The 26,034-nt window shown below is 39.8% G+C and overlaps 1 long non-coding RNA gene across 9 annotated transcripts; it reads right to left on the reverse strand.

The window, feature by feature from the left end:
* Positions 1–25,597, reverse strand: LOC104005115 (uncharacterized). 9 transcript variants are annotated; one of them, XR_001715975.3, is made up of 11 exons: positions 25,363–25,558; positions 23,237–23,387; positions 21,990–22,142; positions 19,908–20,130; positions 18,976–19,152; positions 17,886–18,210; positions 17,227–17,405; positions 4,405–4,514; positions 3,316–3,500; positions 1,823–1,853; positions 1–162 (listed from the first exon to the last, which is right to left on the reverse strand). It is a non-coding gene; the product is annotated as an uncharacterized LOC104005115 (long non-coding RNA). The 9 variants fall into 9 exon arrangements; XR_010149055.1 differs by having other exon boundaries at positions 4–162; positions 19,060–19,152; positions 25,437–25,597; XR_010149053.1 differs by having other exon boundaries at positions 4–162; positions 25,437–25,597.
* Positions 25,598–26,034: the final 437 nt, after the last annotated feature.

Below are 26,034 nucleotides of genomic sequence, written 5' to 3' on the forward strand. Positions count from 1 at the left end.
TATGTGGCCACGATTTTTTTATTTATCTTGAAAATTTCAAATGTCAGGCACAAATTTCTCCGCAAACTAAAAGACAGTTTCTGATGAGTGTTCAGACATTTTGTCTTGAATTTATATTATCAGCTTGATATCTCTGCTGTGTTAGGGATGCTCACGAGACAGCTGAAAGGGATAATATTAAAATAGATTAGGTGATTGTATTCAGTGTCTATAAAAAGCCATAATCTAAAGGCCTCGATAGTTTATTTCCATAACTACTAAAATGTAAATGGACATTCAAATGTAGCATTCGTATTTTTAGCGAAACATGGCTTTTATCACATATAAACAAACAAGTAATCCAAGATTGTCAAAGAAGTTGTTAGAAGTATAAAATGACTAATTAAAATAAGAAATACCGGTCTTATTACCCTGAAATGGTCTGGAACTGAATTGAATGCTGTTTGATTTAGGAATTATAGCAATTCATATCTTAAGGGCTCTGGAGTCTTCATCAAACCATGGAAAATATGGTACATTAACTCTGGAGACCATACATAGAGATGCTAAGCTCAGGAACATTCTAACCAACAGAAATTCCTAGAGGGGGAGCCTGCTCCTTTCTGCATTCCAGTTTGATCTGCTTAGTTTGGGATAACCTTTGTTCAACACGTAACATTGTCATCAAGTCTTTTTCTGAATCGGTACCAAATTCTCCCATTTTAAAAAGTCACCTATTTAATAGGCCTATTTCCTTGGTCGGTCCTCTTCATAGGATTTTTGTGAGCTTGAAGATGGGGAAGGTGATAAGAAACCTGTAGAACTGGGTGAGAGGGCGACATAACAGGCCTGGCCCAAACCTGGGGTATTAGGTACGTCAAGGTACAAATTTTATTAGAACACAAAGGTGAGTTAGGAAAAATAGTTTGTCAGAAATCCATCAATGGAAACAATGTAGTGTGCTGCTTCTTTAGTTCAGAGGTTTCTACTGGGGTCCTGATGTGCTTTCTCTCTGCTAGTCCCTAGCCTTGAATGTGACTTTTTCAGGCTTACCTTGGGTCTTATTTTAATTTTTTCTTGCACATTCTTTAACGAAAATACTACTCTACTGCTAATGGTAGCTCTTCTTTTCTTAAAAAAAAAATGAAATAAAACAAACAAAAAAAATTTTATGTGTTTTTTTGTGAGCAGAGGCTCACACCTGCAATCCCAGCACTTTGGGAGGCCAGGGTGGGCAGATCACTTCAGTCCAGGAGTTCAAGACCAGCCTGGGAAACATGGTGAGACTCCATCTCTACAAAGAAATACAAAAATTAGCTGGGCGTGGTGGTGTGCGCCTGTAGTCCCAGCTACTCAGGATGCTGAGATGGGAGGACTGCTTGAGGCCAGGAGTTGGAGGTTGCAGTGAGCCAAGAACGTGCCACTGCACTCCAGCTGGGGTGACAGAGTGAGACTCTGTCTCAAAAAAGGAAAGAAAAAAACCCAAAGCATTTTAATGAGATATGATTGAGCATTTTAGTATTATGTGGTCCATCTTACATGGATAAAGAGGTGTGCAATTCTTTTGGTGGACGTGAATTAACACTGGTTAAAGTTTTGCCATAGATTTTCCATTATGTTGAACAAGACAAGTGAAAAATAAAAATAAAGTTTAGCACACATCCACACAATCGACATTCTCAGAACACTGGCCTTCCTCCACAGTTGTTGCTTGGGAAGAAAATTTCTGTTTGCCCCTCTCCTTTTTGTTTTCATTTTCATTTTACCTCCCTTCTCTCCTTCCCTTTCTTCTTTTATCCAGATACTATGAATGAATCTTTTCATTAGTAAAATTCTTATGTACCTTAAGAGAATTATCATTCTGCCTCTTCTTTCTGAAACAAAACAGAATTTTGATTTGTTATTAAATTGGCCTTTTAAAAAATACATCATTACTTATTGGATGTTTTCTCACAGGATAAAAACCTGGGCTTGTATTGTCAATGCTCCTCTCCAAATCGCAATAATTTGATCTATCTATAGATCTATACCAATAGGTGAGCAATAATAGATATCAATTTTGGAAAATGAAAGAAAATCAATTAAACTATTAGAAAGATATTCAAAAAATGTGTCTTGAAGTCTGAGGATGATTCCTGTAGAAAATGCTTCTTTGTTTTTGCTTATCAAATCTATTTAATTTATCCAGTATTTATAGAGAGCCTACTATGTGATATGTAACAAAAAAAAATGTATCCAAGTGTAATACTTTGCCACACCATTCCAGGAAATGGTACTTGGCTTGCTACTGACATTCACCTATTGTCATTTAAAAACATTAAACGCTGGACTTATAGAAATGATTCTCTGGAGAGCACTAGTAGGTTTTTTATAGGACATTGTCTGGAAGGGAAAGTTCCCGGAGCGTGTGAATGAAGGCACTGAGCCACTGCCATGGGTGAAAGGCAACAGCTCAGCCTCTTAGTCTCTGCTCCTTATACCTAACAATAGCACACAATTTGCTATCCAGACATACAGTCCATTTATTACTGAATCAAGTCCAGAGGTACAGAATCGACCTACTTCAAATATAGAAGTAACTAATCTTGCTAGCTTAACAACACTCTATGGTTTCATCCGTGGCAAGGCAAAGATTCTTGAAAATTTTGTCTTTGATTTTCAAATTTAGCAGATAGCACATTAAAAAAATAACATCACTTCCTCAATTATTTTTCTGCATTGATTCACAGGTGACATTTTATATTTTTAATTCTCGTGTTCTTGAAAAGTAACTGCATTATGCCCAAATGTCCCATACTCCCAGACTTCAGTTAGAAATAAAATATGAGCAGATACGTGTGATAAACATGTAGCTGTGAAAAAGTTCAAGCTGGAGAGTCCAGCTGCCTGTGTTTGCATTCTGGCTCCATCATTCACCAGCTGGGCAGCGCTTGGTGACTTACTGACCCTCTCTGTGCTTCTGCAGGATGTGGTTGATAATGAAGCTCACTCATAGAACTGTTGTGAAGATTAGTGCAGTGAAAACATTTAAAGCAATTCTTGGGACACAGTGAGTGCTCAGTAAACGCTTATAGTTATATCAAAAGATAGAGATACATTTAAATCTTAATGAATGTAGTCCAATTCAATTTCACAAGGACAGTTTTTCTTGAATATAGGAGGGCATTTGCCTATGGAGAAAATAATGTGACATGAATTAATCATTATCAATGGCAAATGATCGTTAAATACAGACATTCAGTAGACAACAGCAGATGGAAGGCAATGGTTCTGTCTATCTTGTTGGTTATTTTTCTCATTCATGTGGTTACTTCATGACATTCTGAGGTTCTGTACCTTGAAAGAATCCTTTCTCTCTTTATTTTCAGCAGCTTTAATCTTCCACAACCTTGCATCTCCTTTGAGGTCTAGAGTGGTCTCCTCATGCTTTTCAGCTCCTTTAGGGCCATTCCCTTTGTCTTAAAAACCTTCTAAAGATACACGCAGCATTTGGGCCACACTCTGCTTGTAGATCGGGACTGCTGCAAAGATGTCATTGTTGAAAGGAACTCAGGGGCCATGGAGCTTTGGGTACTCCGCTAAGGAAACAGACCCAGAGAGGGTCTGGCTTCCTCACAATTACTATCTATGACTAAGCATGAATTAGTAACTACTAAATCCATATCAAATTAGCCATGTGAAAAATTGGGACTAAATAGGAACCTGATCTGAGTTCTCTGAATTCCAATTTGGAGGTTTTTGACACTGTTCCACATTAACTTCCACAGCCTTTGGACTAAGAGTCACTTGGGGCTGGGATTTTTAGTTTTGGCCTTGTCATACAATTACTTACTGGCAAACACCACATACCTTATGGCAACCACAGAAAAATGAAGGAATCGTAAGGATGATGTACTGTCACAAATTCAAAATGAAGCCTTGTTTGCCCCCCTAGAACTTCTTAGTTAAATCCCAGCCCTAACATTAACTATGTCTCTATTTGCCTTTATAAGGTTAGTACCTTGGTAAGAGAATAAATACTACTTTGTTCTTTATTTCATTAATTCCATAAATAATAGGAATTTTAGCCTAACAATGTTTATAGTCTATATATAAGCCGCTTTATAAATATTTAAAATTTCCACTTATGTAGTTAACACAATCTTAAAAATTATGTTTGAACGGACTTCACCAACTGTCAGAGTGTTAATTGAAGACCACTTAGGAGAACACCAAAGTACCTGTAGAGTCAATGTTTACAGTTCTTACTGTTTTTTTTTTTCTCCAAAGTTTAAAGAAACATGATCAACCCTCATCTATTCTGTGTTCCTCAATGCGATGACATGAATGTCATATTGACGAGGATTCAATTTCTTTCCATTGCAGGGGAAGAGGAAACTATTCCCAAGATAAATTTAAAAAGACAGCGGGGCCACACAAACTTACCAAAGCCAATACCCAGTGATTAAGTGGTTCTGCCCAAGTAAATCAAATGTGTGCTGTAGTACACAAGTGTCCAAGTGAAAGACCTGTCTAGTATTTTTCATACACACTTTCTGAAAAACAAAAACAAAAGCAAAAGCAAGTATGGTGGTAGCTTTCATGCCCAAAGCAAAAACCTTCAAAACCAAACACTTAAACTACACTGGTATTGTGAGAATAAATGCTGGTGTTCGGGAATAAATACTGTACCAGAAATGCTGATTAAAATATTAACAAAGTCTTATCTTTTTCGAGATCTCTTTCCTCTGTAAACTCAGCAGTTTTAATGGGGTTTGAGTAATGATGGACTTAGTAAAAACTTCATCAAGGTTGGAAAGGAAGAAAGCAATTTTATGGTAACTGTTGGCTAATTAGTGAACTAAAGCCTAAATTGGAACACATACACATACACTTAAAAGACTTTGGGCTTCGGAGAAAGAAAATCCATTGTAATAAGAAGTCAAGCAGTCTCTTCAGTTGACACCAAGAATTCTTCTCAGTTTTTCATGTGGGAATGCAATCCTGTCACATCAAATTATCCAAGTAGTTAGTAAAAACAAATTCCTCTGGAATTGCTTATTATTTCAGTGATCCAAATAAACGCCAGTCACCTCAACCTGTGCTTGGTGACTCCCAGGGATGACTGGGCCAGGCTGTGTGGTCCCAGCCGAGCTGGTCAGTTCAGTAACTGGCTTTCATGAAAATGGCCTGGGCCCTTCCTTCTCCAACATGATGGAAATAATTTCTGGAAAGGCCAACATTTAGATAAACCCTGATGGTTTGCACCTTTTTATAACTTTCCAGATCTGACCCATAAGTTCCAGCCAAGTTCAAACCTCCCCTTATGTTCTAGACGTTCTGAGAACGAACCGGTGATTGGAGAGAGTTTGAATCTACAACGTTGGCCTCAGAACTTAGAGAGTGCAAGTCGTCTTGCTGGTCCTTGCTGTGGAAATCGTTCACTTTCTTCCTTACTACGTACTGTACAGGAAAGCTGCCCAAAATGTGTTTTTTGTTTATTGGTAAAGGGTCTTGTTGGAATTAAGTTACTTAGGAATGTGTCTATTGCAATTAAAAGAGGCATAATGTTTATATTAACATTTTAAAGTTTGGTTACTCAGGGAGCATTGGTTTACATGAGTGTAAATAGGCGATAATGAATATGTTGAATTATTCCATATTAAAACTGTAGCTTCCTAGGAAGATGTTAGTGTGGTTAAATAGACTCTCTAGTACCAGCTGCAGGACAACAGACAATACTACTGTTAGCATTTAGTCCCTGTATATCTTAAATAGGTAAACAAAAAAGCTGGATATCATTTTCCCACTTAGAATTTTAGTGAATGCATTGACTACAGGTTGCTTAAGATATGATTATGAAGAACCAGATTAGGAAATGATTGTAGGAAAATAAAACTAAGTATTTGGATTTAAATAATTTGCCAAAAATTCAGATTACAATTATATTGGTTAGGAGAGGAAGCTTCTGGATCCAAGGATACATTCCATTCTATTTCCTGGGGTCCGCTTAGCGGACTGTGGTTACCTGCGTGTGTTGACGCAGGACCCAGTACGCACAGTGATTCCTTCTCCTTCTTCTCAGTGACTTAATTATCTCCTAAAACACTACAGGTGCCTCTCCTCTTCTCTCATTCATTTTCATTCCACTTCGCACGTCATCCCGTGGTGGAGAAGAAGCCTTGAGTGCACGTTTCATTTTTTTTATGGTGTAAAGATACATATTTAGAATTAGCCAGCTGGACTTGGTTTAGATGATCTCGATTTTGTTGGCAACATCCGAAGCATCTTAATCAGGAGCCAGTGGAACATATGCCTTCTCTCCATCAGGGCTGATCAGGATGTGGACTTGGCCACATCAATGTCAGAGAGCTTCTTCACAACCTGTTTGATTTGGTGCTTGTTGGCTTTAACATCCCCAATGAGCGCAAGTGTTTTCTTTCATCTAGCTTCCTCATGGCAGACTCAGTGGCTGGGGGAACTTGATGGAAGCATGGTTAAGCTACTTCCTCCTGGGGCTGCCTTCGGAGCGTTGGTGTCTTGGGCTGCTGGAAGGTGAGTGACATGTGGATGTTTTGTGTGTGTGTGTGCGTGTGTGGCTGTGGATGCCTTTCAGATGTGCCTTCTTGGCCTTCAGAGCTTCTGCTTTGGCTTCATCTCGGGGGGAGGAAGGAGCTTCCTTCTTGGCCTTCAGCACCACTTTGTTAAATGCACGTCTCTTAAGCCCTGCTGTCCGCAGGTGAAGTTGTATTCCTGCTGTCATCCCCTTCCCCAGACTCTGATCTGTCTTCCAGAATCTCGCTGCCTCGCGGTGGGCAGAGCCTAGAGATCAGAAACACATTTTTCATCTCTTCTTTTAAATTCTTAACAGGACTGGGCTTTGTCTTTCTCCAAAGATACTTTAGTTTCTGTTCATTTTCCTAGGAAGTTTACAGCTTCCACATTCAAGAGCTCCAGTGGTCAAACTGAAAGAAGGAAATCACACCTCTCATTGTTCTTTGGGGGGAGATTTTCAAATCAATTCAGTAAATACTTGTTGCATGCTTACTATATTGCAGATACTAGATGCTAGAGACTGTTGGAAGGAAGTAGATGTGGATATACAAAGATGAGAGTTCCAGCCATGGAGAAGGCTAGGCTTGGGTGGAGGAAAGCTATATGCACACAAATCACTGTATAGGATGCAATGTGGGAATAGAAAAGAGATTTGAAGTGCTGCAGAGCTACAGAATAGGCAGCTAAATTATTCTCCATGAAAGGATGGAGGAAAACTTCAGGGGGGTGGTAGCACTTCTGATGGGCCTCGAAATGTGGTTGGGATTCAGTTATTAGAGATCAGAGTTTGGGTGTCAGGGGAAGATCACTAAGGCCATAAAGACCAGGAATCAGAAACAGGTAGGATGATAAATGCTAAGCATGGAGTGGTGACCCAGGCACTGACTACGTGTGTGCATACGTGCATATGTGAGCGGGGGTGTGTGTACCAGCGAGGAGAGAAGAAGGGCTGTGAGAGAGGTGATGGGTGTCGTGGCAGTTCATTGTGGTGGACCAAGATGGTGGTTATGATTTCAATCAGAGCCGTCAAAGGATTTTCCAAATATTTTATTTTCTGAGAAAATTCAGAAACAACTTAGAGGCATCGAGAAGAAAAATATCCCTTGTAACCCTCCTCTGTGTTCTGAATGCTTGTTTTCCCGCACCTGCCCCCAATTCGTATGTTGAGATCTTAACCTCCAAGGTGATGGTATTTGGAGGTGGGGCCTTTGGAAGGTGATTAGGTCCTGAGGGTGGAGCCCTGATGAATAGGATTAATGCTATTAAATGAGCCCCTTCTACGCTGTGAGGACACAATGAGAAGGCACCATTTATGAACCAGTAAGGAGGCCCTCACCAGACAGTAGATTTGCTGGTGGCTTGGTCTTAGACTTCCCTTCCCAGCCTCCAGAATAGTAAGACACAAATTTATTTTCTTTCACTTTTTTTTTTTTTTTTTTTGAGATGGAGTCTCACTCTGTTTGGGGTACAGTGGCACGATATCTGCTCACTGCAACCTCCATCTCCCATGTTCAAGCAATTCTCCTGCCTCAGCCTTCCAAGTAGCCAGGATTACAAGTGTGCACCACCATGCCCAGCTAATTTTTGTATTTTTAGTAGAGATGGGGTTTCACCACGTTGGCCAGGCTGGTCTCGAACTCCTGACCTCAGGTGATCTGCCCGCCTCGGCCTCCCAAAGTGCTGGGATTACAGGTATGAGCCACTGCACCCGGCCAACAAATTTCTGTTGTTTATAAGCCACCTGGTCTATGATGCTGTGTTAAAGCAGCCCAGACTAAGACACCCTTCGACCTTGATAGAAATTGCCACTGATCTTCAGAGGTGTTTCCTGCTAATTTCTGCTTTATGAATTTAAGAAAAACTAATAAGATATTATATACATGTTCTGAATATTTTCTTTATTATAAATTTGTATGTTATAAATGTATATACAAATTTGCATATGTATAGCTTTGTATAAATTTCCTTGCGTATGTTCTTACAATTTAATCAGCATAATTTTAATGGCTCTATAATATCCCAGAATTCACATATATTTTCCCCTGTTTTAGGGTGGCCTGTTGATGATGTAGTATTGCCATTCAGCATTAAACTTTTAAAAGGGATTGTATTATGCATTGCCTAACACTTGTTTTCATAATACATCACAATTATACCCCAATTTACTCTTTTCCTTACTGGAAATCCATGCCATCTGATGAAAACTCATGGCAGCAGGGCCCCCGATCCCTCTTGGACCACAGCCAGCTTCCTCCAGTGCGTCAGATCCATCTATGGGCGCTCCTTCCCCTGCTCCTGCATTTCCAGTGTCCACTCCTAGATGTCTCCTTTTACTTCTGCTACACTACCAGTCGACTTAACAGATCTAACTGTGTCTGTGGGGTCTCAGGTACCATGTTCTCCTCGCCCACCATCATCTTTGCCCTCCATCTGCCTTTGGAGGCCTTTGGCACGGGCCCTTCCTGGATGGGCGCTGCTCCTCTGCCCATCACAGGCTTCATGGCCAAAACCACGCTGCTGCCCAGGTGATGCTCTATGAAGAAACTTATCCATCTTCAGCCAGACATCCCATCTTCCACCCACCATGCAAGTGCTCGCAAACCTGGAGTCTTCTCCCTGTTCATGTGTCCTTTGTCATCATTATTGAAAACCATAATATTCCATTCTTTATTTACTTCTTGTTGTTCACATCATGGCAGTTATTTCAGATCTTTTACTCTCCGTAATTTTAATTTCCACCCCTGCTCGACTCACTCCTAGGAGCTTACCTTACCTTCTATTAGGAAGATTGAAGACACCTAGAAAATCCCTGTCTGTATTTTTACTTATCTTTTAAGAAATCCCCACTTCAGTTCTCCCTTTCTGCTTCACAAAATGCCATATTAAGCATAAAAGTGCCAAAACTTATAAAAGGCAAAGCAAGTGGTACATTTTCAGAATCTAAATAATTAATGAATAGAGTTAAAAAAACAAAACCGTATTCTGCTTTTAACAAATCAAAAATACCCTGTTCATTTCAGTAAGAATATGCATTTAATTTCAGTACTTATGCTAATCACTCTCACTTTGCACACTATTAAGAACCTTTTAAAAACTGGTTATAAAAGTAATATGTTTATTGAAAAAATTGGAAAAATACACAAATAACGCAAGGGAGAAAATAACCCACAGAACAACACAATGGATAGTGTTATGTAGGACAGATCGTCTAGGATCAAACACTGGCTACCCAATGTATTAGCTGAGTGATCTTTGACAACTTAATCTCTCTTTGCTCTGGTTTTCTCACTGTCAAAATAGAGATCAAAATAGTTCATTCTTTGAATTATTTTGATGAGTGAATAAAATAATTATGTAAAGGTTTTATTGCATTCCTTGGCACTTAGTAAACTTCAATGTAGTTTTTCTTTCTTCCAAATTTTATATACACATATTACATGTCATATGCATATGTAATATTTATAAAACTGGGGTCACGTTGCATTTAACATGCTGTAGCCTACTTTTTTAACTTAACATTATCTTGTCAGCATTTCCCTGAGCCATTTTGCATTCTTTGAACACATGGTTTTTAATGCCTGAATAGCATTCTGTTCTATGGATTTACTATAATTTACTTAACTAAATCCCTATTGTTGCTTAATTAGGCAGTGGCAATTTTTTGCTATTATAAATAGCATTGCAATGAACATCCTTGTACATAATTCTTTGTTTGCTTCTCTGATAATTTCCTTGGGATAAATTCCAAGAACTGTAATTATTAGGTCAAAGGATAAGAACGTTTGTAAGAATCTTGATCTATGTGGTCAATCTGCTCTCCAGAAAGTTTGCCCTCATTTATATTCTCTGCTTCAATATGGGAGAGAGTTTTTGTTTCACCAGACCTTGGCCACTGGTGGATAATGTACAAGAGCTTGTTTTGGAAACTGCCGGTTTCTTAGATGAAGGAGACCTTACGCACTTTTCATTGGCAGGTTTTGGTTGCATGAGTGATTTGTGGGCGATGTTAGGAGAGTAAACCTGAAGAGCAGATTTCCCTTGGGCAGCTACCCCAGAGTACGGAAATGAACTTGAAACTTCAAGATACAAACATGAAAGGTGAAATGCAGCTCTTAACCATCTTTTTATAGACAAATATTATACCTCCTTGAAAATATTTATAAAAATAATGCCATTTATTTAAGGTAATTAATCTGGAGTCCTCGGCCACCCAGTAATCGTTTAGCAGCCTCACCTTTCCTGTAATGTGGGTGATGACAGTGTGTCACCTGGAAGTGAAAGGGGTCCACGGCTTTTTCCACACCAAGACCTTCTTCTAATCTCTTTCATGTTTGGGCACCAACTCTGGGTACCGACTACTGGGTGCTTATAAGGGCTTACTCTTGACATTTAAAGAGGGATCAAAGGGAGGCCTTTTTTGTTTAAAATGCACTGCTTCCCAACAGTCAGTGGTGGAGAAAAAGGTTGGTTATAGGATCAGATGAGAAAACAGAGTTCAGGAATGCTGACCCCCATCTGAAGTGCTGGACTTACTCTGATGCTCTAACTCATATTTTTGAATCCCTTTTACCACTTACTCTTTAGCTAGTAAGGTCAATGTAATAAGTTATATCCATCATTGCAATGGTGCGCTTCCTATGTTTGTATGTTAATTGTGTATGTGCATGTTTAAGCTGTGGGGATTTTTTTGTTTGAAAGAATGTGTGCTGTTTAGAGAAGAGGGGGCTTGTCCTTGGGTGAGATGGAGATTGTAGTTTGTGTTGCATCCAGACGGGTGGACTGAGGAGGGTAAAAAGACAGTCCTTCATTCTGCCTGTGAGTGTGATGGCAATTAACATGTTTGTCTGTAAAAACAAGAAGTAGTCTCTGCGCTATGGAGAACTGATTAGAGCCCTGCATGCTCAGAGTAAAAAGCAGATGGGGTGAGGGGGGTAGGGAGGTGGTCGGTATTAGTGAGTTCTGCGAGCACTTGTGCAGGGCCAGACAGCTGAGAACAGACTGGAATAGAAAGCAAATCATTCCGGATGGTGAGAGTCCACAAGACAATCCATAGCTGAACTACTGAGAAAGAGAAAAAGGCAGAGCTGATGTAAACAGAGCTTAGTAACAGTTTACTCTAGTAAAATGGTGGTTTCATATCAGATTTAACTGGCTCTCCTCATAGCTTGATTAACTGGTTTATCACTTTGTTTTTGGTTAGAAGTTTGAGTTTGTTCAGTCTACATATTTCTTTTTTTTTTTTCTTAAAAAAAGGCTCCAGTTTGATATTGTCTTCTATATCGACAGGGATTAATTTTAACTTAGATCCTTCGCTGATGAGCATGCTGACTTGTAAAGCATAATAACTGGTGTTTTCATATCACACTGTCATCATTTAGGTGTAAGGGGTGACTAGATTAAGACTGCAGTTTTTAAAGTTTTTGGTAGCTTTGTTCAGCAAATCCTCTGGAAGTTGTGATGCTTTGCCAGACACAGTCTTTGATTTTGGTTTAGACTGTGCTTTGATTCACTGGCTGCTTGGGATAATCGTCTCTGTTAGCACAGAGTATATCACTGACTCAGATGAGAGCCCGGTGTGGAGATGGCTCTGTCACTACAATCATCTAGTAAGTCATTCCAAGTTGGGGCTTAGGACTCTGATTTCCTCTCCCAGGCTTGAATGTGTGCTTTTGGCACATGAATCCTTCTTGATTCTTATCTTAGTCTGTAAATAGCATAGAAATTACACATGGAAAAATGGAACAAATCATACTTTCTTTCAAAGGGCAAATTAAACATTCCATAGAATAAGGAAAGAGTTGTTAGTGAGGGGAAAAAAATGCAACCTTGCTAGCTCCAGTGTGAAAAAAGAACAGCATAAATTGGACTCAAACGCAACCTTAAAGAACGTTTTGAGCATTTGCACTTTTTTTCTTTAACCGCCCTCTTAGCCCTCCTGCCAAATATCAAATCCTAAGTTTTCCAAAGGTTTGAAAATATTCCCATTAATTTTTTTTTCTCTTATAGCCCTGTATTTACCAGGGCTTGAAATGGAAATACTGAAACCTAGTAATGAAGGGCACTATAGAATTCCTGGTCCATCGGAGGCCAAGTGCTCCTGGCAAAATGCTCAGGAAGTCCCCTTCCTACCAGGCTACAGTGCGGTTTTCAGTTACAGACTTTTGAAAATTCAGGTAAATTAGGAATAAGCAGTTTACCTAAAAAAAAAAAATGAAGTGAGCTGTTTCTTTGATTCAATAAATAAATACATTTGCAGACGAAATTATGAAACCATCTTCCTGAAAAGGGAGAGGATGAATGTCCTGTGAGAATGACACAGAATGGTAAGATTCTGCCCATCTTCTGGAGGAGACACTGGGTATGTCAACTCTGAGTTGGACAGAGTTCAACAACACACGTGGATTGTCACTCATTCGTGGAATTCTGGAATGCGACATCTCTTACTCCATCCATACTGCTTTCAAGAGGCAGCTGTTATGAGCACCTCTAGGACAGTGAGAGGGGATCCTGATTCATTCAGTTACAATTGTTCAAGGGATGACCGGACAAATTTGAACAAGGGCAAGAAGTGAGTAAAAAGTGAGTGAGAACAAGGCAGGCTCTCTCATTTATTAGAGAGCTACTGGCTCTGGCTCTGAAGAGGCTGCAGGCAGGGAGGACTGTCTTGATCACATTTGCACAGTTGGTGAATGGCCTGTTAGGACTAGAATCCGGATGCTGCTTTCCAATTCTGCATCCGTTGGCCAACCATGCTGGCCCAAGGCACAACCAGCTCCATCACGTTACATCCTGGCCCCGAATATTAAACTCATGCTCTCTCCTGGTTCAATTTTTCATTTATAACTGTGGCACCACTCAAGTTTCCACTCTGCCCTTCTCTGTCTCCTGGCTCAGGTGCATATTTATTCAGCTTCCCCACTCTGCACCTCTAGGCAGAGCATCTTCACCCATCTGTCCTCTCTCTCTCTGGGAAGGCCATCACTATTCCTTTATTGGAGAGATACCTTCAGCTAGGCTCTCAATCCCATCCTCTTCCAGCCCTCAAAGGTGATGGATCTTTCCATCCCTTGTGACGCTGAGACTGAGCCATTCTCTGGGCAGGCTGTACCCCGTGCTGTGCCAAGGCTGCTCCAGCCTCCATCCTCTGCCTGGACAGCTCTGCTGGGGCTTCCCTCTTCTTTTGTGTGTCTATTGTCATTCATTGACATTTGCTCTTAATATGTTAATATACATATAGTCAATTTTAGGAGTGGTAAAAGCTCCTTTTAGAAAATACAAGAAAATAGGCCCGGCACGGTGGCTTATGCCTGTAATCCCAGCTCTTTGGGAGGCCGAGGTGGGAGGATCACCTGTGGTCAGGAGACCAGCCTGGCCAACATGGTGAGACCCCGTCTCTACTAAAAATACAAAACATTAGCCGGGCGTGGTGGCGCGTGCCTGTAATCCCAGCTACTTTGGAGGCTGAGGCAAGAGAATCGCTTGATTCAGGGAGGCAGAGGTTGCAGTGAACTGAGATGGTGCCACTGTACTACTGTACCCCAGCCTGGGACACAGAGTGAGACTCCATCTCAAAAAAAGAAAAAAGAAAGGAAAGAAAATACGAGAAAACAAATCATGCAATAAAGCAGAAATCACTATAGTTCCCAATGTATCTTAGGCTACTTTCCCTCCCCCCACCCAGGTTTTTAAAAAGCAAAATCGTAATCCTATAGTTTTTTTTGTTGTTGTTAGATGTACTCTCGCTCTGTCGCCCAGGCTGGAGTGCAGTGGTGCGATCTCGGCTCACTGCAATCTCCACCTCCTGAGTTCAAATAATTCTCTGCCTCAGCCTCCTGAGTAGCTGGGATTACAGGCATGTGCCACCATGCCCAGCTAATTTTTTTGCATTTTTAGTAGAGATGGGGTTTCACCATCTTGGCCAGACTGATCTTGAACTCCTCACCCCGTGATCCACCTGCCTCGGCCTCCCAAAGTGGTGGGATTACAGGCGTGAGCCACCACACCCGGCCATAATCCTACAGAATTTTTAAAAATCCCCAACTGCACATGGTATTTCTTTGATTGATTTTAAAAGTATTTTCTTGGTAGAATATTTAAAATATATAGAAAGGTCCAAAGGAAAACATTTCCTAGAGTTTCACCCTACATTTCAATGTACTTCCTTAGGACATTTTTTCCCAAGCTCATCTAAAGGGCATACTTTCGGCATGATTTTTGGGAATACCTGGCACAAGAATAGTCACAGCTTCTACATGGAAGAGCATGTAAAAGGGGAGTTTAGCAGTAGATAACAGCTGCTGCTGGGTGCCTTAGTAGTCTTTATTGATTAAAAGAAAACAATCCTAAATGGTTTAGATCATTCCTCTAAAGATGCGGTAAAACATTAGCCAAGTTTTTGGCAATAAAAATGCCATAATGCCAAAAATGTCATATTATTTTATTTACATACTTCTTGGAAGAAAAAATGCTTTTTTAATTTAATAGTTCTCTTAGTGTCTCAATTGTGTAATAAGCTTAGCTGGAACAGGATGCTGTCATTTATTAGACTGAAGCAGCTTAGTTTCCTGGTTAAAAGTAGGATGCCCCAGCTGGGCGCAGTGGCTCATGCCTGTAATCCCAGCACTTTGGGAGGCCAAGGCGGGCGGATCATGAGGTCAGGAGATCGAGACCATCCTGGCTAACTCGGTGAAACCTATTCTCTACTAAAAATACAAAAAAATTAGCCAGGCGTGGTGGCGGGGGCCTGTAGTCCCAGCTACTCAGGAGGCTGAGGCAGGAGAATGGCGTGAACCCGGAAAGCGGAGCTTGCAGTAAGCCGAGATCGCACCACTGCACTCCAGCCTGGGCGACAGAGCGAGACTCCGTTCCCCCCTTCCCCCACCAAAAAAAAGTAGGATGATCCTGGCTTGATGGGCTCTGCAACTTACTATCTGTTACTTATTAGCTGATGATAGTATGAATTCTTATCTTCTCCGTCTTCGTAATTATCTTAGCAAGAAGCTGGGTGAATCAAGGCTAGCAGCCACTACTAGTCAAATGCCTGACCGCTTTTTCCTCTTTCAGAATCCTCTCAGGCTTCCCCAACTTGCACCCACCCTCCCAGGGGTAAAATTAGTTTCTCCATTTCTTGTGCTCTCATAGAATACGTACTCAAGTCTCTCACAGTATTGATTGAAATGTGTACTGTATTTTTTAAACGTCCATCATCTCTCACTTCCCTCTTGCCAATACTGTAAGCCTGTGAGCTTATTAGGTATTGGGACTTTAAAAAAAATCTTTGTGTCATCAGAGCCCAGCCTGGACCTTGTGGGTGCTTAATACAAATGCCTCTCAGATGTATAAATACTGTACTCTGGAACTGATTTTCAAACTAAAATGCATCGCCTCCTATTTATTTCTACTGCATTTGGGCCTCAACATCCCAGTGGTGTTTATTTTTACTTGGTTGTAAGATACAACCAAAAAAAAAAAAAAATCAAAACAAAACAAAACAAAACTGTGCATCAGCAGAATGCAGTGATATAACTTCCTTGTCTGAATATTCCATGTGCATTTAGTCATTTATGCAAAAATTACTCGTGAGTGAAGGAGGTGCAGTGGAATTTACAAAAGTAATAATGGCCAAATAACAAGGAAGACGTTTCTTATTATTATAAGGTATTCATGTTTTACAAATGAGCAAACTGAGGCTCAGAAAGACCACATGATGAAGGGCAACACAGATTTACTGGCAGAAATAAGACTACAACATGTTATTCAGGGGAAATGATAGCTGTCCTTGAAATACAGTGGTTAAGTATGGGATAATAGACAAGGCAGCCCCGATGGAGGAGGTATCTCTAACTGAGTCTTGTAGGGAACGGACTAGAGAATAGAAAGATTCCAGGGTAGAGAGCCATAGTCACTGAGGACGTCATGGTGCAAGCACCAAAGCAGAGTAAGACCCTCCAGAGTGACCAGATGTGCAGCAGAGTAGCACACAGTCATTTTTTGTGTGTAACTTGTAATTCCTTTTCCTCCAAAAGGCAGCAACTGGCTCTTGTGTTGGAGCAGCCTACCATTTTACTCACTTTCCCTGCAAAACCTATCGCCTTCCTCAAATACCTCCAAATTCAGAGGGACCAGAATACAGTTGAAGGAATAACAGATGTGATAAACAAACAGTCTGAAAAGAAATTGAGTTGTCTATGGATACTATGGTCTGAGTTTTAATAATTCATAATCCCATTAAAATACTAATTCATAATCCAGTTAACATGTGCAGAAACATGAAACATTACTTAAACTATTTTTAAAAGATCTGGGAAAATATTATACATTATTTTAAGTTATTTACTTTGAAGGTATTTAGCATACTAGATATGACAGAACTTTTGACTTTTTCAATGAGACAGAATATGAGAAGACAAAGGTTTTATTAAGAGTGCAGCAATACTCATTATCAGAACAATTTCAAAGTTAGTATAATAAAAGGAATTTGGAGAAATTGAATATTGTAAATGAAAAAACTTTTAAGGCTTGTGTTCAAGAATTGTGCATGTCGTGTGTTTTTGGCATGCTTTAAATTCATGAGCCACAGTCTGCTATAAAAATTCTGCAAACTTTTTAAGGCTTTTGCATCCCTAATCAGTTTCTAAGTGTTATCAATTAATAAAATATATTTCATAACAAACATTTGGTAAATATTTAGCATCATTATTGATTTGCACTTACCTCAGGTTTTTTATTCTTTTTTCCTCCACTTCTAAAAAAGCATGCTACAGATTTCAGTAGAAGTTGGCAGCCACACAGATGTTGAAGTGTGAATTTGGGATGTTTGCAGGTTGTAAATATGTGGAATTTTGATCGTGAATGGGAATTTAACATTACAACCTTACATGGTTGGAAAGATTCTGCAATAGCAACAATTTCACATTTGCATAAACAGCTTTATTATAGTTGGAGTAATATATAGAAAGAACACAAATTACTCTGACCAGAGTTAAACCTATAAAGCAATCACATTTGAATGAAGATTTTACTTAAAATCATAGACTCATCAACTTTAAAGTGTTTTTATCTTTCACAAGAGACAAATTTAGCCTGTTATGAATAAAATCCCTTAATATCTGCATTTTCTGCCTGGCATATGTATATTGCCTCAGTGGAACTTTAAAATAAAACCATACCTAAGAAAAAATTAAAAAGAGGCAAAGAACTAAAGCACTAGACAAAAAAATCTATTTTTTTACATCAAATAGTAAAATAATTGTCAAAAGTGTTTGCTTTAATTGAATTTTAAGCCTAGAATCTTTTTCAGTGCTTGATTTCACTGTAAGAGTACAGATAGTACAGAAACAGCTAGAACCTCTTGAAATTTACCATTCTCTTACCTTTTTGTTGATGTTAGTACCATCTCTGTCACTTTGCTCGGTGGAGGTATAGTTTTGATTGTGTAATTTTACAGGTATTTTATTAAAATATTCAGGAAGTTAGGTAGCTACATTCCAAATTCAACAACTTACAACGTGTTCTTGATAAATCAGAATGCTTTATGACACATATTTTCAAGCCTCAGGTTGAAACAATTTGTATGTCCCCATCGAAGGTGTGATATTCATTTGAAGAATTATGCAAGTTAGTTCAGCATTTCAGATAAATGTTGGATTAATTATTTGGCTCCTAGGAAACTTCACTCAGGCATGTCTTAGTTGCATACTGTTTGAAAATAAAAAGCAATTGAACTGAGAAATACAAATATAGCATTGCATGATATTGCTATTTTTATTGTAACTCTAAGTCAGTTTTAGATAGCAAAGCTCCGACCTTCAATTGAGGAAGCCTTTATAGTTTTTAACTGGTTATTAACTCCATCTCTTAAAAATATTAATTTGTAAGTTTGAAGGGAATGAAACAAAATTGTCTAATCACTTGAAAGTTGGTAAGACGATTTAGAAGAAAAGCACTCATATACAGAATGTTATTTCTCTAGTCTCATTCACATTGATGTTAACTTGTCAAAGCTATTCTCATTTCTATATATTTTACCCACTCTTAAAACACTGAATGGAGTTTTGCTGCCTTAAATTCAGAAGTGGAGTATTAATTCAGGAGAGAGAGCAGCAAAAATGTGAAAGTCTTTGTATTTCTCTCCTGGCAAATCAATGGCTTGTACAGATATGAGGGAAATAAATGCATGTTCCCAGTTAGAGTTCTTTAAAAGGAGGGGATGAGGAAAGATGAAGGGAATACTACTAATGCTTCTCCAAACATTAGCTGGAGATTGCAGTATATCTCAGCTGATTTTAGTCTTTACTTTAAATTTGAAAACTGAAAGAAAGCTAGAATTTAATAATAATAGGTAGCATTTATGGAAAGGTTTCTGTGGGTTCTCACTTCTCTACACCTATAATCTCATGAGATTTTTACGCACAACCCTATGAGGGAGGCGCAGATATTACCCCATTTTACAGGTTGATTAACCTGGGAAGAGACAAGTTATGGAAGCTGTCAATGCTTATACTGCAAGCATTTTGATCCCAGGCAGTCTGCCTCTAGAGTACACACTCCATTGAAATCTGTGTGACTGCATCTTGTTTTCAGCCCCAAGCAAAGGGCATGACAAGTAATTCTGAACATCATTCATGTCTTGTAGATGATCTGAAAATAAAGATAAGGAAAAAGAATTTAAAATCACATGGGATTCCGGTATCCAGTGACAATGATGGTGTAGTTTTTGGAGTGTGTATTTCAGGGTTTTCAATACTTACGGACATACCTGCACATTTGCGTACATTTGCCGGCCTCTCAGCTTTTCTCAGGAGAACAATACTCATTGACTGATCAATCAATAAATCCCTGTTGCTTCTCACCACGGCGTGTACTACACAGAGTAGCCCAGATAAGAAGCAGCTCAATAGCAAATCAAAGTGTGCGAATGTCTGCCTGTGTATGTGTGTGTGTGCGTGTGTGTATGTGTTTGTATGTGTATGTGTGTATTTGTATGTGTATGTGTGTATTTTGCCCAAATATTTGCTTGGTATCCTAGAGTGTACTATGTAGAATTGCCCAGATAAGAAGCAGCTCAATAGCAAACCAAAGTTAGCGAATGTCTGTCTTTGTGTGTGTGTGTGTGTGTGTGTGTGTGTGTATGTATTTTGCCCAAATTTTTGCTGATCTTCTTCATTGTCCACACTATTGTGATATGCGAGACATTTCTTTCTCCACAAGCTGTTATAGGGCAGTCTCATGACTCCATTTTATTAATGGTTGCTTTAGAGGTTGACTGCTTAGATCCTGGAGGTATTCTCAAGGGCTTTCCAAGTAAATTTTTGGATGTCAGGTAACACGTATTTAACCCAGATGATCTTAAATATACTTTCCAAAATTTGTTCTGGCCTCTGCCGGCCCCCTACCTCTTTGTCTTTCTGTGGCATTTCTTAGGACTTCTCAGCATTGATTTCCAGTTAGCTGTCTTCCAGCTGCATTGTGGGATTGCATTTTCTGGCCTTCCTGAGATTGGGTGTGGTCATGTGACTGATTCTAGCCAATGAGGTGCAGCATTCAATTGCCAGTGCAAGACCCTCTACAGCACTGTGGCTCCCACAGACTTAAGTCAGATGTGTAATTTTCAAGTTTCTAGTAACACATTAAAAATGTACAAGAAACAGGTGAAATTAATTTTAACAATATATCTTCTTTAACATAAGATATTTAAAATACAATTTCAACATGAAATCAATATAAAATTATTGAGGTTATTTTATATCCTTTTATAATTACTATTGTTATTTGGACAAAGTCTTGGCAATCAGATATGTATTTAGCACTTATAGCAATCTCAATTCACCCAAGCCCCATTCCAAGTACTCAATAGCAACATGCGCCAAGTGGCTACTTGGTTAGGGAGGCCAGCTTGGAGCGCTCTTTGACTCTGCTGCAGTGCAGCCTTGTTTGAGACGGTGGCTGTTGTATTCTTGGGTCACACAGTGAGGGGATGCGGAGCAGAGCTCCCTGCTGCCAAGAGGGACCTGGAATATGATGAGCACTAAACCTTGGTTGTTACAAGCCTCTAACATTTTTGTGTTTTTGTTATGTTACAGCATACGCTACCCTAGCCTGCCTGACATTTCATTCCTCTCCATCACAGCATCTTTTCTATCAGCTTTATAACATTGCGTGGTATACATATATCATAGTGTATTTAACCAACTGCTCCGGTGTCGCACACTTAGAATTGTTCCCATTTACTCAATTTAATGATGCTGTAATGTTTATCCCTATAGTTAAATCTTAGGGTACAATAATAATAATAATGATTTTTTTTAACCGCAAATTCCAAGAAATGAAGTGGTTGAGATAAAGGCACAGCACTTTTTATAGTGTATGATAGTTACTTCTGGTTGTTTCTTCAGAAAGTATCAATGTATTCATCTACTACCTGATGTATAGCACAGAGTATTTATGTTAGTTTATTATTTAGATTAAATACTTTTTCATGTGAGTTAGGCATTGTATTTATTATTTTTTCTAATTGCTTGTTCATTCCAACTGTCTTTTCCTACTGACTTGTTTGTCTTATTGATTTGTAATAATTCTGTCTGTGTGTAGGTTATTAAACTTTTGCTGTCATATTATATGCTCTTCATTTGTCATTTTTTCATCTTTGAGATTCAATTAAAGAGAATATATGACTGTATACGACTTTAAGTGTGCTTTTAGATATAACTTGTTTTTAAACCTGAAAATTTTGATTCTTCAGAAGTAAATGTGGATGCAAAAGCGTAGGTTATTGCATGTCAAGTATTCAATTTTATTAAAAAATACAGTACAAATAAAGACTGCTCTGCTTAGGTCCAAACTAAAGTAAAGCATTACTGAATATTTTTAGTTAATCATTAAATGTTCTTTCATTCTTTTAAAAAGCTACCTGTGAAATCTTCCTGCATTACAGAACAAGATACACATTATAAATCCTAAACAAGACATCCTGTTTTTTTTTTTTACATGAAATACCTTCTCTAAGTTGTGTATTTGCTTTCCACATAGAAAACATGTAACGCTCAATCAATATTTCTAGAAGAATTTTAGACTAACTCAAACTAAGTATATGTTATGGTTTGTTACCCCAACATTACTTCTGATAATAATTTAAATTAAAAAATGAGAGTTAATTCTCCTTTCCCACTTGGCCATTTTGGTCCAGTGACTCAAGAATTTTTTCTAAAGGATTCCCTTGGTTGTAATTGGCTTGGTGGTCCCTAATTCTTGTTATCATTCTATGCTTGCAACATCTGCCTGTTGTTTCTGGAAAAGTGTATTGTGAACTACAAGCTTATGCTATTTCTTAGCACTTGTATGTCATTCTTAACACACACAAGATGATTTGCATTCATTTGTAATCATTGTTCTTTACAAAATACTGGTAAGAGGGTTATTATAATAACCACCATTTTGCCCATGGGGAAACTGAGACCCAGAAAGGTTAAGTGACTTACCCAAAGGCATACAGTGAATTGATGGCAGAGCCGGAATTGCAGGCGAGCATCCTTAGAGGTTGTCTATTGTTCAGCACACTCAGCAGCAAGGCCTCTCGGCAGTGTGTTTTTTCTTCCAAGCATCACATTTTCTTATTCCTTCGCTAAACAATTCTTTAAGAACATGTGACATGCTTATAATACAAGGTTAGAATAATAATATCTTTTCTTCTATTTTTTCCTTCTCTTACTTAAATGTATTATTCCAACAACTTGGAAATAGGTGGGAAACAGAGAAATCACTCAAGCTTTTTACATGGAAAACAATTGAATGGCATCATTGAAGAATCCAAAAGTGTATCTTGTCTTTTCCCTTAAGGGATGGGGAATGCACTCAAGTGAAAAGGAAAACTATGTACTTTTGTACACTCACTTATATTTACATAATAAGAGGTGAGGAAGAAATATTAGTAGTATCACAAATAAGTGCTGTGATTTCAAAGTCTTTGTAATTGTTGAGAGTGACTAAACAGTATACAGTGCAAAGTCTGTAGGGATATTAATTCCAGGTGATCCTTCAAATTTATTTTGGCACTACAATTTTTTTAACTACCCCAGGTACTACAAAACTGTTAAATAGTATAACACTATACTAATTCAACTGTTGAAATAACAGGTTATTAGTGGAAAAGGATTTTTCAGCTTTAAGTAATCAAACAACAGAATGAATTATCCTTTGCAACGTTTTCTTAAAGTGTAGACTAGTATTGTTTTGAAGATAAGGTTTTGGGGGGAGTTTGGGAACTTTGCATGTGTGTATGTTTCCATATTGATTTTGTGGATGTCAAAATCAATACTGTATTCCGAAAGAATAACATGCTATAACTTAGAAATTCCTATCTCCTCCTTCTCTCATGCCCCCACTTTCCATTTTAAAGAAATTTTGTGTTTGTCCTATTTAGAATACTGTTTGTGGATAGTTTCCCTACATTTTAAAAGATATAGTTTTAGCTTCTCTTTTATGTAAATTATTTAAAAATGTAATTTTAATAGGGATCTTTGGAAAGAACATGAAGGATATGAACAGAATTGTTGTTCAACTTAATTTAGGACCCTAATTTAGAACATATACCATGTTCTTTTCGCCTCCGAATGGTTTTTTAGTAACCCTCTGCTCCAAGAAGTTATCAATTCTTACCCACCCTCAGGAAGCAAGTCACGTGTATTCAAACGTAATCAGATTAACAGAGAAACTTAATCCGACTTACCTTAGAAGTAACATTTCTTTCTCCAGCTTTCAGGAATAACACTTAAATACATATTTATCTAATTTTGTGGTTTTGTATAAAAAGTATTCAGTCACATTCTTCCTGGAGAGGCTACTTGTATCTCCTTTCTCCTTATTCCATGGTGTTCTTCCTACCTCAGGAAAAATTGGAGATAAGAAGAACTCACCATCTTTTAGGCAACCCTAGACTTCAGATTTCAGAGAATAATCAAAAAGGAAAATCAATCAAACAAACAAAAGATCCTTCAGATTACCCTAAGTCAAGTGGCTCATGCCTTTTATACGAAAGCATAACCTTTCTCTCTCGCATCATGTCCTCTTTGCCTTTCTAGCCACCTCTTTGGATTATTTATAGTTCCCCCTTCCCTACCTACCCACCACCCTTTTTTTTGTGTGTGGCTACCTCCTCTCTACCCAACAAAGGAGGAAGCCTGAGAGATGTTATCACTGTGCGTTGGCGGGGGACGGGGGTTCCCCTGCCTCTGGGAGGGTGGAGGGAATCAGGTTGAACAAGCAACATCACAGAGCATCCCCTCTGCTCACTTCTTGTCGCTGAGGCTGGGGACCAATCAACCACCTTAACTCTTGCACCTTGTACCTTGGAGCTGTGGAAATCGAACTATCCAGCCCCAGTGGGGTAGACCAGGAAGGCAGGCTTTATAAACACTGTCTTTCTTCTCTCTCTCTCTCTCTTTTTTTTTTTTTTTTGAGATGGAGTCTCCCTCTATTGCCCAGGCTGGAGTGCAGTGGCGCAATCTCGGCTCACTATAATCTCTGCCTCCTCGGTTCAAGTGATTCTCCTGCCTCAGCCTCCTGAGTAGCTGGTACTATAGGCGTGCGCCACCATGCCTGGCTAATTTTTGTATTTTTAGTAGAGACAGGGTTTCACCATGCTGACCAGGATGGTCTCGAACTCCTGACCTCATGATGCGCCCGCCTCGGCCTCCCAAAGTGCCGGGATTACAGGCGTGAGCTGCCGCGCCCGGCTCTTCTCATTTCTAATAGCATAGCTTGGGCCTTGTGCGAGTCCTTGTGTGATGTGATTTGGAAATCTTAAAGAGGATATGGGGCTCGGGGTGCCCTCAAAGGCTCAGCACCCAGCAGAATGTGTTCTTGCTTAGGGTAGTAGTAAATCACCCACACTCTCATCACCTGTCCTTTGTTCAACTCTTTCTCCTCTACATGGTCATATTCTGACTTCCAAAATAATTAAGAGAAAGAGAACTTCCTTCAACCTCAGCATGTGCAAACACAATTTCAGAGGTAAATAGTTACCATGTCTAGCAATCAACTCTTTGGGCTCATTTGATTGAAATTCATGAGTTTGGGGAGAACATGACTGGCTAAGGAGTTTGGCAGCTCCAAGCCTGCAATAAACAGAAACTCCTGAATCACCCTATGAAAACCAGATATCTGGCTACGTTTATCGATATTATTTTGTCTAACTCTTTTTAACATACATTTTTTCCAGTTAAAAGCTCACTGAAAGCCTCATATAAGAATCCCTCTCCCTCCAGCCCTCCCTCTCCCTCTATTTCTCTGTCTGTTCCCTGGAGAAATTAAAAAAAAAAAAAAAAAGAGCATATTGACGCTAAATAAAAACCAGAAAGAGCAACCTTATGTCATTTATTTCTCTGAAATTGAAAAAAAAATCATTTTTCCTCTTAGAAAACTGTTCTGGTTTAAAATAAAAACACTTCAAAAGGTACTTTGCATTATATGTATGTCTTCCATGAGAAACAACACCCACATCTAGTGATTTTCTCATCTTGTCCCCGTCTGACAAGATCTGTACTAAAATATATTAAAAAAGAAAAAAAAAGATAAAGAAGAAAGAAACAAAGTGGGGGAAAAGCTGACTGGGAGCAGCAGAAATCTCTCCCTCAGGCCGGGGGCCTTTCCTTTCTCTCCGGGGCAGGGGTGGGGGCCTCGACCTGGGCTTCCTGGGGCTCCAGCTCTGAGACCCCGCGACCTTCTGACTCTGGGGCCCCCCTGGGTTCCCCGACTTCAGCTCCCACCCCATTCATTCAGCTCGACCTGGGAGCCGGGCTCAGCTTCCCTCCTGGAATCCACCCAGGGACCCTGCTATTGTCCCTGTCGTCTGACCTCTGCTACGCTAAGTTCCAACAAGGTGATCTGGAAAACGCGCCACTCGCTCCCTGGCGGGCTCCCGGACTCGCCTTTTCGCGCCCTCGGCGGCGGCTCTTTTCTCCAGGGGGGACCACCTAGCGCTCGGCTTTGCACGGCCAATTTATGGCGCTGTCAGGGGCTCGGGCTCCGCGCCCATTGTGCGGGACGCCGCGCCTGACCCCGCCGCCAGCGCCGCGTAGCCCGATTGTTCCCTCATTAGGGCGGCCGGGAGCGGCGGAAAGGCTCGCGGCCCTTTCCCACAATCGCTGACAATGTGCGGCCGCAGGCTTGTCACAGTCGCAGGCGAGGAGAAATGGAGAGGATGTGCCACCGAGTGGGGCGCAAGGGACATCGCATTCCCACGCGAGGAAGTGGGAGAAAGCCACCACTCAAACAGCCAAACCCAAACTCCAGACCCTGCACCGCCTGGGGTAGTTTCTTCTGGGGTTTTGGTGGCGGCTGTCAAGACCCATAGGAAATACGCTGGGGGAAGACTCCACAGCGCCTTGCAAAGAACTAAAACAACGCTTGAGCCCAGGAGTTCGAGGCTCCAGTGAGCTGTGATCGAGCCACTGCACCCAGGCCTGGGCCCCAGAGTGAGACCCTGTCTCAAAACAACAACAACAAAAAACAAACCAAACCAACACA

Source organism: Pan troglodytes, chromosome 12 (assembly GCF_028858775.2).
Source record: "Pan troglodytes isolate AG18354 chromosome 12, NHGRI_mPanTro3-v2.0_pri, whole genome shotgun sequence".
Taxonomy (NCBI): domain Eukaryota; kingdom Metazoa; phylum Chordata; class Mammalia; order Primates; family Hominidae; genus Pan; species Pan troglodytes.